Source organism: Ciconia boyciana, chromosome 7 (assembly GCF_034638445.1).
Source record: "Ciconia boyciana chromosome 7, ASM3463844v1, whole genome shotgun sequence".
Lineage (NCBI taxonomy): Eukaryota > Metazoa > Chordata > Aves > Ciconiiformes > Ciconiidae > Ciconia > Ciconia boyciana.
The window spans coordinates 627,084-642,196 of record NC_132940.1 but is presented as its reverse complement, the minus strand read 5'-3'; the positions used below and the strand labels follow the sequence as shown (position 1 = coordinate 642,196).

Here is a 15,113-nt window from a genome sequence, read left to right as displayed (position 1 = left end):
GTATACGGTGACTGCTATTCTTAGGCTTTAGGAGCAGTGCAGGTTCTGCTCGGGCTATAGTGAAACAGTGAGTAATTTTTTATTTATTTTACTCTCTTAAAATGTCAGGATTTAATACTGCTTCAACCTTAGCTCAGCTGCTTCAGTGCAAGAGCTCCGTAGCTGTTTGTCAAAGGTGGACTTCTGACAGCCCCAGCATAAATCTAACCACAGGGAGACGAGGTCTTTCCCCAGCCGGGAAAAATTCCCACGGCACCAGTACGGGCGTTCAGTGAAGCTATTTGTCCCCTTAGGGTCCAAACTAAACTTATTTCAGAGCTGAAAAACAGCATTTTTCCAAGGGTGGTGGGATGGCACCTTTCAAGAGGCACAACTGCCTTTCTTTGCCACTCTGCTCAATCCGGTTTTGGAACAAGGCACAATCTTTGCATTCCAAGAGACAAAACAACAGAGTAAACGAAGTAAATTTAACCATAACTGTCTGCATTTTTTAAACTGCTGCTGGAATTGCAGGTGCAGTTTCCTCCCGCAGGGCTGGCACAGCAGCTCAGGCTCTCGCATCTGCTGCCTGTGCCTGCGGGAGCTGCGGAGCCCACCCGCCCCGGCGCCTGGTGCAGCCCAATGAGCTGGGCAGGAGCCGAGCGTGGCCCAGCCGGGGCCCAGCAAGTGTTTCCTTCCCCAGAGGCGACTCAGGAGAATTGGCTCTGGCTTTATCGCGGTCTCAGTGGCATTGCTTTTATGGCCTTTCTCGCCCTGCAGAGCATCAGGGCGGTACTCCTCACTGTTCCAGAACACCATTCTGACACCTGGTGATACCAGAGCAGCAACATCTGCAGTGTCCGTATTCTGCATCGGCGGTTATGTTCTGTCTGCAAAAGGAGCCGCTGCCTCTGCTGAGACGCGCAGGCTGTGGCCACAGCAGGTTACACGGAGGGTTTGCGCGTGCCCCCGGACAGGGCAGAGATTCCTGCGGTTTAAAGTCCTCCCTGAGAAAACACATTTTCTGTTGGGCTTCTGCACTTTAAATGGCAGCATCCTGCAACGCCTTGCCTGCAGCACCTGGCACTGAACGTCCAGTACGTCGATGGCAGTCCAATTCCTAACGTGCCGCACTGGAAGCTCCCTTAGTTTTGATTTAACATCAGTTTTAGAGTTTGTTATCTCAATTGAATCTGAACAGACATTTCTGTATACATTCACCAGCTTATTTCTTTCTACAAAATTATAGCAGTTTGGGTTATAGTCATTTACTGTGTTTCATATTGGGAATTCTCTGTATCTTTCAGACAGCAAGCTCTGGGTTTATCTATGCCTATGGTTTTTGCTTTTTTAATTCAACCAGTGACCATTAACCCTAGCTGGTCCTTAGTTCATGCAAGCTGCATCTTCCAGAGCAAATAACAGAATGTGTTCTTTAGTGTTTGACCAGATTTATTTCCTGCGCTAGCTAAAGTAAATAGCAATTACCATTGAAAACCACATATTTGCTTGTATTTACATTCGTATTTGAAACCTATGGCTATTTTCTTTGTACCTGCCCCAGGACAGTTCTCCTGGAAGGGCAGTGCTCTTGGGAAGGCTGAGCTCCAGTTTTCAGGCAGCCCAGGGCCTCCGTGCTGCTTCTGGGGCTTAGCGCAGGTTGGGCTGCAAAGCTGCACGGAAGACTAACAGAAAAAGCGTGCGCGTAGCGAAGGTGCGAACAGCATCAGCGTGGAGGTGCATTCAAACCAACAAAAGCTTGGAGAAAGCAGAGACCTCAAGAGATGTTACCCTAAACCAGAAGTGTAACATCTTCCAGCTCGCATAACCCATGCTTTCTCTCCTCTCGCTTTGATCCATCTTTAACCTAAAAAATAAAATGAAATAAAACATTGAAATTGCTCCACAATTGCATTAATGTACTAATGTGCTAGCGAGGATGACAAAGAAGATTTACTCATCATTGCTTTAAGGTTTTGTAGATCATACCTAGCTTCTATCACCATTTCTATACTATAAATTCCAATAATTTGAGAGCAGTTTAGCAAGCTGCAGCAGAAACGGAGAAAATGAGTGCCTCGGAACAAAAGAGCCTTAACAAACCACACAGATTTTCAAAGCAGGCTGTGTTAGAGGTTAGTTATGCTCCTTCATTTGCTATAGCAACGGACACTTTAGCTGGAATGTGTACGATGTCACACCATTTTCTGCCTTTTTTTTTTTCTGTAACCTCTCAGATGGCCTGGAAGTCTGTAAGCATCTCTTAATAGACTCTTGTTATGAAAATTCCTTCCTGGGAAGCATCTAGAGATAAAGATCTTCCACTCAGGGAAAAAAAAATGGAATGGGCTTTCTCTGGTGCAATTGTAAAGCAATTTGGTATGCAATTAGTCAGAAAGAGAGAAAATGTTCTGTTCTTATTTATTTTTTAAACTAACAAAGGAGAATCTGGTGCATGCTTTTTGTAGTCCAAGCACTTCAAACAGCAAAAATATCCAAATATTTTAGCAGACATGACAGAAAAAGCAAAGGTCACCAAAAAGACTTTTTTGTTTCCATAGCAGAGAGTTGTCCTCAAAAATGAGACTCGTTTATTTTCGGTTTCTTTTCTTATTCAGACCGTTTTGTTGGGGTTTTCTGACCCTCTCAGTCAGGGCAGCTGCGTTTGCAATGAAGGCAGTGAATGTGTGCCGTCGGTCTCCGTGTGTGCCGGGCCGAGGCGCTCCCTGCGCACCGAGGCGCGGCAGCACCGAGGCTCCATCAGGAGGTGCCTCTTGGACCTTTCCTGGACCTTTCGGGTTGCAGGTTTCATAGCGAGGAACTCACGCTTTCTGGCGCTGATCCGTGATGTTGCTGAGAAGTAAAATCATGACCGGCTCTCCAACAGCCCGGCGCAGAGCTTTTCAATTCGTAACACTGAAAATGACAGGGAGAGGGAGGTTAATAAAAACTGCAGCGCCTACGGCAGAGGGGCCGGGTTCTCAGCTGCCGTAAACACGCTGTGCCCCAAAGTTTGTAACTGCAGAGATCTGGCCGTTATTTTTTATGAAAATTACTTTCTAAATGGCGGCTTATTGAGATATTTATTGGCAGTAATTATTCAAATGAAGAAATAAAGCAAGTAAATTTGGTTCTTCAGAAAATTTGTACTGCTTTGCAACATTAATAAATACAAAAACCAAATAGTTACTCAAGTGCAATCTGAAACCCCTTTATTCCATTTTTCATTGTTCATAGGTTTGCCAGACTTCAAAAACCTAATCTGCAATATTGTGGTAAATCACTTTTTCACTTACGTCTGCCTGATATCCATTTTATAAAAACATACATGGTTTAGACATAAAGGCTTGTCATCATCTCCCAAACCAAGGGAAAGGAAGATAAAAAATACAGTTCTTAAAAACTGATTTTCAGAAGATCAAATGAGCTGGCTGAATTGAAAAATAACTTCAAAAATGGTTAAGGTTGGCTTGGAACAAAGTATTCGCTATTGCCACCAAAGTAAAAATAACAGGGGATACGCTTTCTGTAACATAAACATGGCAAATGTCTAAAGACAACATGTTTGAAAAAAGAAAGAATCACCTGAAGAAAAGTTCTGAGATTGTCTTGATTTGTGAACAGCACACTTGATAGACAATTTGACAAAGCACACATTAATTTGGTTTTAACTTTTTATTCTTTTAACGCAGAAAAAATACAGGTTGAAAAACTTTATCCACCTCCACTGTGAGATTTGCAGTGAAATACTGAACCTTGTGCTGTCATCAGCACATCAAAATTGTGCTGAAACTTTAGAAGCAGCACAGAAAAGACTTAGAAGAACAATTTGCATCTGGAAGCCTCCTTGCAGTAACAGATTTGAGAAGATCAACGATTCGTTTTAGTCTGAAGTGTTCAGAAGGTGACTTAAGCTGATAGTAGAGGACTCCATCTTAGCACACCGTCTTCACATTATGCAGAAATAAAACAATTGTGAATAAATCAAAATGGTTTGGTTTTTTTCTAAAGAAGAAAAAGGAAAAGGGCTTCAGGAAGGATTTGCAGGTTTAATTTTAAAGTGTCTGCTATTGAAGAGGTCACACGAGGTGACTATAACAGACATTTTGGCCACATACACATCCACACATCCAAATATCTCATGCCAAGAGAGAGATATTTAACCTGTTGCCTACCATTCATATTTAAAAACATTATATGTTATTAAAATCAATGTTTTAACTGGACAAAGTTTAAGGTGTTCTTAAATTCAAAACTGGCAATAAACACCAAGAAGTACTGCGATAAATCATTCAGCCTCAAGGAGGGTATTTAGCAACTGTTACTGCATATTGCTGAGGAATCAGCCACCTCCGGCGTTACCAGCAAAGATCCACCCCGAGCAATGCTTTGGTAGTCGTCCAGCACCAAAATTCAGAGTTCTGCACTGCAGCCAACGTGCACTAAAACAGAAAAATCTTCCAGGAATCAATCGGAAAAGACTGTGATCTGAATTACACTGCGTAAATCCCATGCATTTCACCAGCTTTGGGCAAATTAACACAGGTCTGTGACAGGCTCAGTGACCCGAAGCTGGTCCTTGATATCAAGTGAGGCGGCAAACGCTGTGAGCTGATGCTTACAGCGAGCCACGCTGGTCATGGCCACACTGGTACCGGTTGTGGATGGGGATTGGAGACACGTACGGGGGCACGGCGGCAGCAGCGCACACCCTGCCGGAGGGTAATGGGAGCTGCCCGACGCCCTGAGATGCTCGGAGACGGAGCCGCCTGGAGCAGGAGAAGTCCTTGCTCCGCCATGGCCGGGAGCAGGGGCTGGTCATAGCGGGGCCTCCCAAGGGGACCTCCCAGCCGTAACGTCCCTTCAGCTCCCGCTCCGACAGCGGGGGACGAGCCCGGCACCCTCCCAAACTGCTGCTCGGCGTGCTGCGGGCGGGCAGCGGGAACCACAGCACGATGCCAGCCCCTCCTCGGCATCGGTGCCACCATCCGTCGCAGGGACGTCGCTAACGGTCGGTACCACGCCACGGGGGAAGGCAGAGGACGGCAGAAACCACCGGTTTCACAGCTCTGTGTTTACTCAGTAAAATTGCCCAGCCCTGAAAGCCTTGGTTTCCTCGCTCGCTTTTTGCAAGCAGAGATTCGCAAATGCATATGTGATGCAAAGGTACAGCAAACACTTATTCTATGTTAATGAACATATAATAAAAGTTATCGAATGATATTTTTTTCTGTAAATATGTGATTGTAATACTTACCTTAAGCTCACATGCAAAAGGGGAACTAGTAAATAACAGTATCTATCATCTCATGCCTTTTCTCACAACCGGCAGGGACACTCAGCTCCTTTCAGAAATAATCCTTGCCACACCGAACGCTCTGGCCCCGCCACCAGCGTGGCTGCTCGGAAAGGGACCGCAAGGGCCCATACGGATCGTTAATGGGAGCACCACACATTTCACACCTCAGTAATAAAACAGTGTAGAAAGGACCTGAACTCTTCAGTTTCACAGGCACTTAAGGAGCTTAGAGGAAATTAAAGGATATTATAGAAATATGAATTATAAAGAAGGAAACACTAAAGGATTTTTCCTCCATTATGTCCCACAATTACTTTAATTCCTCTCCAAAGGCAAGAGGCTTAGCGTGATCCCAGTAAATCACCGAGGAGTGTTTGCAGGGAGCACCAAAGCAGGGCCTGGTCCAAGCCCTCAGAAACCAGACCCCAGCCGGCGTCGGCTCCCGCTGCCCTCGGACGGGCGGCTGTGCCGTCAGAGGGTGGTTCACCGGCACCGGCTCAGCACCTGCGTGCCTGAGGCACCAGCGCCAGAAACGCAAACTCACACTGGTAAGAAGCTCTCTTCTCAATCCACGTAACACCGTCGTGGGACAAAAGCCCAAAACTAAAGGCGTCCCTCCTCCATTTCACGGCCTCTCGTTTCCTACACGTTTCAGACCGTCTTTTAATTACGTACACAAGAGAAATGCAGCATCTAAAAGGACAGGGTTGAAGAGAAACAGATGCAAAAGGGAAGGTCTTGAATCTATTAACTAAAATATCAATATGGTCTACATCTATAAATATCTTCTTTTAAAAAGAACAGTTACCAGGGCTTCTAAGCAGGAGTGATACTCAGAGAATATACGTTATGGGAGTGCCATACTCTTACCAAATAGCTTGCTCGTATCAATGATAAAAATGCAAGGCACTGGCCCCGGTGGGATCTGGGATGGTTCCCCGAGTCCCTGCCGGACCCAGGATGCTCCCAGCCTCGGCGGCACCGAGCAGCCCTGGCTGCCCGGGCAGGGCACAGGCACGTGCCGCACTCGGCGTAAAACAAAGTATTGCCTCCAGTGACTAACAGCAGAAATAAGCCCATCATGTAGACTTCCAGCTGGAAATTTATTCCTGAGTAAATGGTAAGTAAAAATTTTGACTTTGGACTCATCAGTATGTGATGATCTAGCAGCCTTAATAATGAAGATACATTTCTGAGCACGTCAAAACATTTATGGAGAAGAGTCAAAGAATTAAAAAATGCACAGTGATTCCTTAGACACTCAGACTGAAGTTCAAGCTAGTATCCCATCTGTAAGATTTAGTTTCATTTCAGTTTCAATTATAAGATTTTATTCTTGCCATTAATTTCCACTGTCATCTGAAATCTAAGGATGTGATGTAGTCAGACTCAATTGTGGTGGGAAATAGAAGCTTCTCTACCATTTGCTGTGTTCAGTCAAGAAGGGCATATTTTTAGTACTAAAACAATTTTAAAATTAGCATATATTATGCAAAGATTACTAGAAATTGTAAAAATACTTCTTTATATAAATAATGCAATGAGTTTGCTTTAGATGAACTAGTGTTCGCCATCGATGATTATTTTCTAGCTTTAAATTCCTTTTCCACTGCTGATGTTGATTTGCCCTTGCTGAGACACTGGATTTCTGCCCAGCCCCACCGTGCTGTTCATCTCCACTTCCCTGGGCCTGTTTTGGGAAGGGCACGGAGCGGCTGCCGCCTCTGCTCCCGGGACTTTCCGGTCACTTGCGGGCATCTGTTTCTTCGTGCTCCCTTCCCTGAAAAATTGTAAATCTTCTACCGTGCATGGGAATTTCGTGCCAACTGTGGCCTATTGGGCCAATCGGAGAGTAAGGACTGCACAGATCAAAAGGCGCCTGAAGAGAGCTGCTTAATGATCTGCCTGCACTCGCTCTCATCCTCCTCTCTAGGCTCCTGAAGTCGTTGCCGATGCGGAGCTAAATGAAACCAAACTCCTCAGAAGCTAAAAAATAAGAGAAGAAATCAGAAAGCGGAGCTCTTTTCAAGTGCAGACGTCAATGAAAGATAACTCCAAACTCAGCTCTCTGCAGGAAACTTTGAGTTAAGATCCATCTTTCCCTCTACTCCCCGACCAGCACCAAAATATACATTTCATTTTTCATGTCACCTCCAACAAGCATGCAGAATCAGCTGCTGGATAATGCTTTACAAAGATAAATTCATGCAAGAGAGAGACGAGCGCCAGGCTGCAAATGTTTTATCGGGACGGAAGCATCAAAGCAGGGGCAGATCCTTGCGCCAAGCTGGGCTCGTGCCCTCCATCGATCGTCCGTCAGTAGCTTTGTTGGAAAGCCCCCTTGCTCGCCGTCGCAGCAGGCTGTCGGTGTGCGGTACACGGTGGTCCACTATGGAGAAGTCAGCAGAAAGCAACAGCCCCCCACGGTGTTTCTAGGGGACACCTGAGCTGCCCGGCCCCGAAGGGGACCGGAGAGGATGGGGGGGGACCGCAGCGGGGCTGGTGGTGACGAATTCACGGGGCTCACGGCAGCTGGCGGTTCCCAGCCTCTTGCTGCCCAGCGTCAGGGCCCTGGCAGAGGGGGGATAGCCCCCCGGGACGGTCACCCCGCCTGGGGTTGCTCGGGGACAGGAGCGGCGCGGGGAAGCCCCGGGAGAGGGGAGGTTGGGGCGTTCCCACAGCACTCGAGGCTGAGGATCTGCACCCTGCCCACCGTCTGCAGCCGGCAGGTCTGCCTGCTGAACGCAGGGAGGAATAAACACATACCGGCGACTGGAGAAACACAACATCTGAAGCTGAGGTTCTACTATTTATTAGAGTAATTATTTTCTGAAGGCAGATGGAAAATCTAGACAACCAATATCAAATGCACTTCTGCATTTTGACAGTTTTCCCATTATGCCACAAGGTCATCTCTAACTGACTTTAAAATCCATCTTAAAGGAGGCTTTGCAAAGAGCCAAGAGCCCGTCCCACCGGTGCTGAAGGTGCTTGTGCCTCCTGTGGCCCCGTCTCGCTGCCGCCCCATGGGGACACCCGCCTGGTGGCAGGGACCCCCGGAGCCAGTGCCTCTTCCCGGTGCGGAAGGGGCCCCCGTTTCGTCAGCCCGGGAGGACACCAGAGCTGGAGGGAAAGCAGAGCAACGTCGCGTGTCGTGGGGCCGCGATGGGGTTTTAGCATTTCCCAGACATGACTCCAGGCGTGGCCGGTCGGAGGCAGAGGTCTCCAGCTTGGATGTGCAGGTTACACAACTAACAGGGGCATACGGCTATATGTCTTTGACATTGCCAAGTGAATTTGAGAATCTCTGTTTTTTCACCTTCTGCCGACGAACACTGAATTTCTTCCATTGTTGTGTGATTACCTTTGGGGTTATTATCACTTAACTGCACTGCGGTCGCATTTAGGAATCCCTTCTATCAACCAGGACCTTCTTTGCACAAACTTAACAAAAAAAGACATTCCTCCCTGAATTCACAATCTGAACCTATTGTATTAATTCCTGTGAGGGCTCAGGGAGTTTTAGTGGTGTCTTTTACGAGGTTAATCTGCAGCTGAGAATGGATTTCCACCTGGGCACAGTAAGAGCTGACACTACCTATTTTCAGCGGCCAGAGTCAACGCTCTGGGGACGGACAGGCTGTGCGTTCAGAAGTGCTCGTGGCTGTACCCCCACGGCTGTAAGGACCGTACCGCATCCGTACCAGCATCTCGCCAAAACCTCTCCTGGCTGAGGCTCGCCACGTCATGAACGGCACGAGCGACTGACCGCAGCCGGTGTCCCCCGGCTTGCTTCCCCTGGAGAAGGGCCTGTTTCCCAGTGACGGAACGGGACCTGCCCTTGGCTGCTCTGCCTCACATCCTCGCTGCAAGTCCTGTCCCGCAGAACGAGACCGGCTGTCAGACTACTTTCACACAGGAAACTTGGGCAATTACGTCAATAGTTTTAATCCAACAAAGATCAAATGCAGGCATACACAGAGCCAGGTTTTCCTGCTCAGCTCTGCAGCTGTTGAAGCGCATCTCTTCCCTTTCCGGGGAAGACGCCACCACCTCGAGGTGCCTCCTGCCAGGAAGGCGTTGGGTGCCCGTGCCGGCAGGGCTGGGGCTGGACGCCGTCTCCCCGGCAGTGAAGCAACATCTCACTCCCAGGGCAGACACCTCCGCCTCTCCCCGGCTCGCAGTGGAAGAGGTTTCCTCTGCGTGCCCATACTCTGCCTTCGTGACCCCTTCGCTGCACACCGCCGGTGAAGAAACCGACCCAGGGTGATGCTCCCATACCCAAAGATCTCCGTGGACCCAGAGCTGTAACTCTCACACACGCGGAAACAGCCCCACGTGCTGCCACATCAAAAAACCCTGCTATTAAACTTGTGGACTCAAACGCTAAGTCTTAAACTTTTGAAGTATTTTCAGCACGATAGAGCTCTTCTGCAAATGTAAGACTTCATGCATTTTTTTCCCGTTGTATTGGGGATTCTGTTTCACCAGAAAAAAATTAATCCAGCAGAATGCACCCCATTTAGTCACTAGTGGCAAAGTAAAATCTAGGGGTTTTTTTCAGTTTATGCCACAGGGCATTCATTTTTAAAAAGCAATTTCAGGTTTTAAAACACTTGCCAGTTTGCTTTCTGTACTGTCACACCAACCCAGTTTCGCCGCTGTCCCCTGGGGCATCCCACGCCCTGTGGGGACCCTGTGTGAGCATCCCCTCCTCTTCCCTGTGAGCATCCCCTCCGCTCCCTGTGTGAGCATCCCCTCCGCTCTCCCGTGAGCATCCCCTCCGCTCTCCTGTGAGCATCCCCTCCGCTCTCCCGTGAGCATCCCCTCCGCTCCCTGTGTGAGCATCCCCTCCGCTCCCCTGTGAGCATCCCCCTCGCTCCCTGTGTGAGCATCCCCTCTGCTCCCCTGTGAGCATCCCCCTCGCTCCCTGCCTGCCTCCCGCTCGCTGAGCTGGGCTCCCTGCTGGCGCGACGGCTCAGACGGGAAAGCTGGCTGCAACCCTGCAACGTTCAGCTGCACGAACCCTTCCCGCTTACGCCACTCACCATGAATGAATCACATTCACCGTGAGCACGGAAATTATTTTTTATACCCTGGAAGGGAGCGTGACTAGACGGGTCCTATTTCATTTTTAGGTGGCAGTTCCCATACAACGCTGGAACGCCGTGGCACATCTCCAGGGCCTGGGCCACTGAGCACAGCCCACACGAGTGGGGTGCGGGGGGAGGCAGGGCAGAGGGGCAGCCTGACAGCAGAGACTGTCTCTAATGGGGATTTTAACAAAGTTATCAGTTTTGTGTTTAAGCCACTAAAGACGTGATACTGACAACAGCACAAATAAATTGGAAGTCTGTTACACAAACACTCCTGAAAATTTTATATTTACATGGCAACCAGCTTATTATATTTACATGAACATCTGCTGCAGGTTCACTAAAATCTTTAAAACAGATGGACACGAAGAAAAAGCTAGTAATTAACAAAGCTATATGTTGATTAAATCAGCGTGTGGTTAATTTTAATGATTACTGATCTTTATTAGGGTCCATAAGACTTCTCAAAATCAAATCCACTTTAGCTGACGTGTTGATTAGCTGCAGAGCCACACCAGTGCTGCTCACCAGCGCGCCACAGCACGGCGACAGCCATCGCCCGGGCGGCACTCTGCGCTCCTCCACGGGGTGCGGGTCTGATCCCGCTTCCCGTGAAATTAACTGGAGCAAGTAATTGTGGGTCTGTAGCCAGGAAGGGCTGTTGAGAGCATCCATTGTGGCTTGGACATAAAACTTCCCAGGATTAATTCCTTTCCAAGTGGAGCACCCTTTCAGAAAATCACAAACCAATCTCCATTAAGACATTCTGGCAATGAGGAGTTGGCCATCAGCTCTGGTAGAATGCTCCAGTTACCAAATTACGCCCACCGTACGCAAGATGTGCTTTTATCTCCGCTTCCAGCTTTAGACCTCCTTATATCCCTCTCCACTAAATTGAAAAGCTGTCTGTTATCAAACTTCTGCTCCCTGTGCTCATACTCACAGGCTGAGATCAGATCATGCTTTGCCCACCTCATTCCTGAATTCAGCAGACTGACCCCTTCGAGCCGCTCGCTGCCCGGCTTCTGCTGGCCCTCACCGCTCCGCTGCCCGTGCCCTCGCCGGCTCCCGCTGCGTGGTCCCTCGCTCCCCCGCGCACACCCGTGCAGCCCAGCAGAGGTTTCCGCAGCAGCCGGACCCTCGCCGGGTACGGCCACCCGCACCCTCGCCGAGCCCCATCCCTGCGGGCGCGGAGGGAGCCGGCCGAGCCCCGCGCAGAGGCGACCCTCAGCTGCCGCCGCGCTGCAGGGCTGCCCGGCGGCACCCCAGCCCCTCCCAGACGTCACGCCGGTGTCGAAGCAAATGCCATGCAGACGGCTGGCGTATTAATACTCTCCTCATCTGCCACATTTGTCACCTCATTAAAAAAAAAAAGTCAATCTTATCTACTGGTCTTATTTTCCATACCCGCAAGTTGATTGACACTAATTAGAATACATCCGAATTAATTATTCATTAATCCAGTCTCATATCAGCTATTCTGTTATTGTGCCTGGGACCAGTGATGTGCTAGCAGGCCTGGACTTACCCGCCTCGTACCGATCGCTCCTGCAGCACCGGCACGAGGCGGGCAGAGCCCGCCCGTGCTGCCCAGGCCGCCGGCGCTCGGAGCCCGCGCTGCAGCTCGGGCTGGCAGGGACGCAGGCTGCAGCCTCACCCACGGCTCTTCCACCTTTTCCTGGCCAGTTCTACTAGCGAGGAGAAGACCACAAGAAGATGTTACTTTTAGAAGAGCTTTGAATTCGTATCATTCAAAACTAACATGCAGGCAACAAGTACCAATACAACTTCACGGCACCCACCAGGGAAGAAGTGGCCACAGTTTAATGGTCTGAGGCAAAGCGCTACCCAGTTATTTAGGGCGCCGCTTAAACACCTCTGTAACCAAGAAAACCGACTGCGTTAGCGCCAGCTGCTTATGGCACAGGAGAGAATATGACTACCTGGGTGGACTTATCCCAGACAAAAGAGATGGCTCAGCCACCCTGAATTATCTTACCTGCAAAAATTAAGGTAACTAATGAACACAAATAACTCGGTTTCTGGTGATATCCAGAAAAATATGGCAATTCAGCAGTACAAATCCCCTGGCCAGTACCAGGTGCCAACACTGACTCGGAGCTACCAGTCAAGCCACCCTACTTCTCTAAAAATACATGTAGGGGACAGGACAGTTTCATCTATCTTCTTATCACTATTTTCGGTGAACTAGGGCAAAAATTACTTCTGGAGGGAAAAAAAAGGATAATTTTAACAGGGAACTTAGACCAGGATTGCAAAAAAAAAAAATCTCTTCATGCTATCTGACCATGATTTCAAATGAACAAACTGCAAAAAAGGAAAGCCAGTGTCATAGGGTTAATTCATATCGAGGCAATTACAATTTTTCCGTGGAAAACAAAACAAAATGCCACTCCCACACTGTCTGGATCTTCTTCAGGGCAGCGATCTGCTTTACCCCAGCAAATCTGCCGGTAGGTCTGTTCATCACGTCACATTCACAGGACGCCACACGAGCACAAGCTTCTTTTAATAATTGGTGGAAGAGTGCTGAACAGCCACATAAGCATTTTGGGATAAAGCATAAAAGAAAACTCTCTTGAGGCAATTTCTGCCACACAATGTCTCCAGATAGCATTGTAGGGCTTTCTGCACGTCCCAGAGAAGAGATGTAGACTAAAACTGGCCATTCCGTGGGGAAAAAAAATTGTATTAAAAATACGCGGACTGATTCTCTGTTTCGCAAGTGAAAAATAAATCAACTGGGAGTAAATTTTTGACGGGTTCTTTTGTCACTAACATAAACAACTACCCCAGGCTCAGGATAACGGGAAGGCAAAGCCACTAGTCTGCAGTTACAGCAGGACATACTGCAACGGCGACAATGCAGATTTCCATTACAGTGTGAGAAGCACAGTATATTGCACTACTGGCTGCTGGGGCTCAGTGGACAATTGCTACCATCCCTTCGTATCAGCAGGGCCAGGGAAGTCATCGATTCGGAGGCAAAGGGGTCCGTCCCGGGCTCCGCGCGGGACGCAGCCCGGCCCTTGGTCCACAGGTCTAAGGAAGGACCGGGACCTGTGTCAACCAACCGCTGAGTTACTCACCGTTACCTCAGCAGAGCTGGAAGAACACATGAAATGATCCAAACAAAATCAATGTTTGTATTGTAGATGTTTTAAAGTTTGATACACTTGAAGTTATCAAACTTGATACTTCTGTTTAAGCCAAAGAATGGCTTAAACAGACTTGCAAATCCAGCCTGGTGTTACACTAATTACTCCAAACGAATTCACCAAACTGTGCAAACTGCTGAGTCTGTACCATAAAAACCTTCCATAAATACCAGGCACTGGGATCCAAAATGCTTCAGTGCATCCTTGGAAGACAGGGTTATCATCGCAACTCTCAACTCAGTGGCAGTTTATAAGTAAAGAAACATTACCCATATAAAATTACTGTTGGTATAACCACTGAGGGCCTGAAACTGTAACATTGCCATTACTGGGAGTAGTCCTGGATTAATCTAGCCATGTACTTATTTAAAAAACATTGTTCTTTCTGCAAACATTTAAAAATAAATGACAAATTTTAATACTTAAAAAAAAAGCCTGTGCACCACACCACTTCCGTGCATTTCACTGTAGCAATGCCCTGTGCTTTCGTGTACGAAGTTTGCTCCTGCAAAAGTCTGTGGGAACACAATAGGATTTTACAGAACACTAAAAAGCATAGTTTTATCAATGAGGAAGCACACAAAAATGGCCTGATCTCTAAGCAAACAGACAACTCTGATTAAAAGAAAAAGGATTAAAAAACTCTAAAATGCTGAACTTAGCTATCGCAGATAAGAAATACTGCCATATGCTGCCACATAGCTTCACTCTCATTCAGCAATCACAGGGATCAACAAAACATTGTCAGGAATTATTTCAGTTAGCATGGATGATACTGCGGAGATTAGATTAATTAAACCGATAAATCCCAAGCACGGATCAAAAGCATCCAATACGGAGAAAGCAAGCTGAGTGAAAGGCGGGAAGTGCTGCCAAGAAGATTTGCAAAGGTCCCACCAGTCCGGCGCGGCTGGCAAGCCTTGAGCGCTAAAATAAAGAAATAAATCGAGGGAAACAGAGCAAGTGCCAGGTAACTACGGGCGTGGGGTCTGACTCGGCCGCGAGGCTGGCGCTGAACCACCAGCGCCGTCGGCCCAAAGCGGGGCTCACGCAGCTCGTCTGGCCCGGGTCTCCCATCCCTCGCCGCCGCGGGGACTGGCCGCCTGCGGCACTCAACAGCGCCCGTGCCGGGGCGAAGGGGCCGGCGGTGCGGGGGACCTCGCCCCCCATCATGCCCACCCCAGCAAGGAGCCACCTGAGCTCTGCCTCCTCCTCCCTCACCTGCAATGTGGTATTGTCAGTCTGCCATTTTCAGAAAAATGGTGCAATCGTCAGGAAGAGTGAATTAAAGAAATGTCATCAGGAGTATTCAGAGGTAATGGAAAAATGAAAGAGAAACATGCAGAGAGATTTCTTATGCGGATATTTTCCCTTTGCGAGGCAGCTACTTACCAAAAGATGGCAATGCAAAAGAGCTGCCAGAAAGAAAGAGGTCGGTAATTCCAGCCACAGACTTCAGAGAAAAGCCTTTACAATATACTTTAAAATATACTTTATACAAATGTACTTTAAAAATTAGAGGGAGAATGTGTATTGTAACTCATTTTATATAGCACCCTC

General features: G+C 48.1%; 1 long non-coding RNA gene across 3 annotated transcripts in view; it reads right to left on the bottom strand.

Moving 5' to 3' along the window:
* Positions 1-1,444: 1,444 nt before the first annotated feature.
* The window catches only part of LOC140654229 (uncharacterized), an 86,195-nt gene continuing 72,526 nt past the window's right edge, over positions 1,445-15,113 (bottom strand). For all 3 annotated transcript variants that reach the window (XR_012043365.1, XR_012043368.1, XR_012043367.1), the window contains 2 exons: positions 2,806-2,895; positions 1,445-1,846 (listed from right to left, as the gene is read on the bottom strand). This is a non-coding gene — a long non-coding RNA (uncharacterized lncRNA). The remainder of the gene's footprint in view (positions 1,847-2,805; positions 2,896-15,113) is intronic.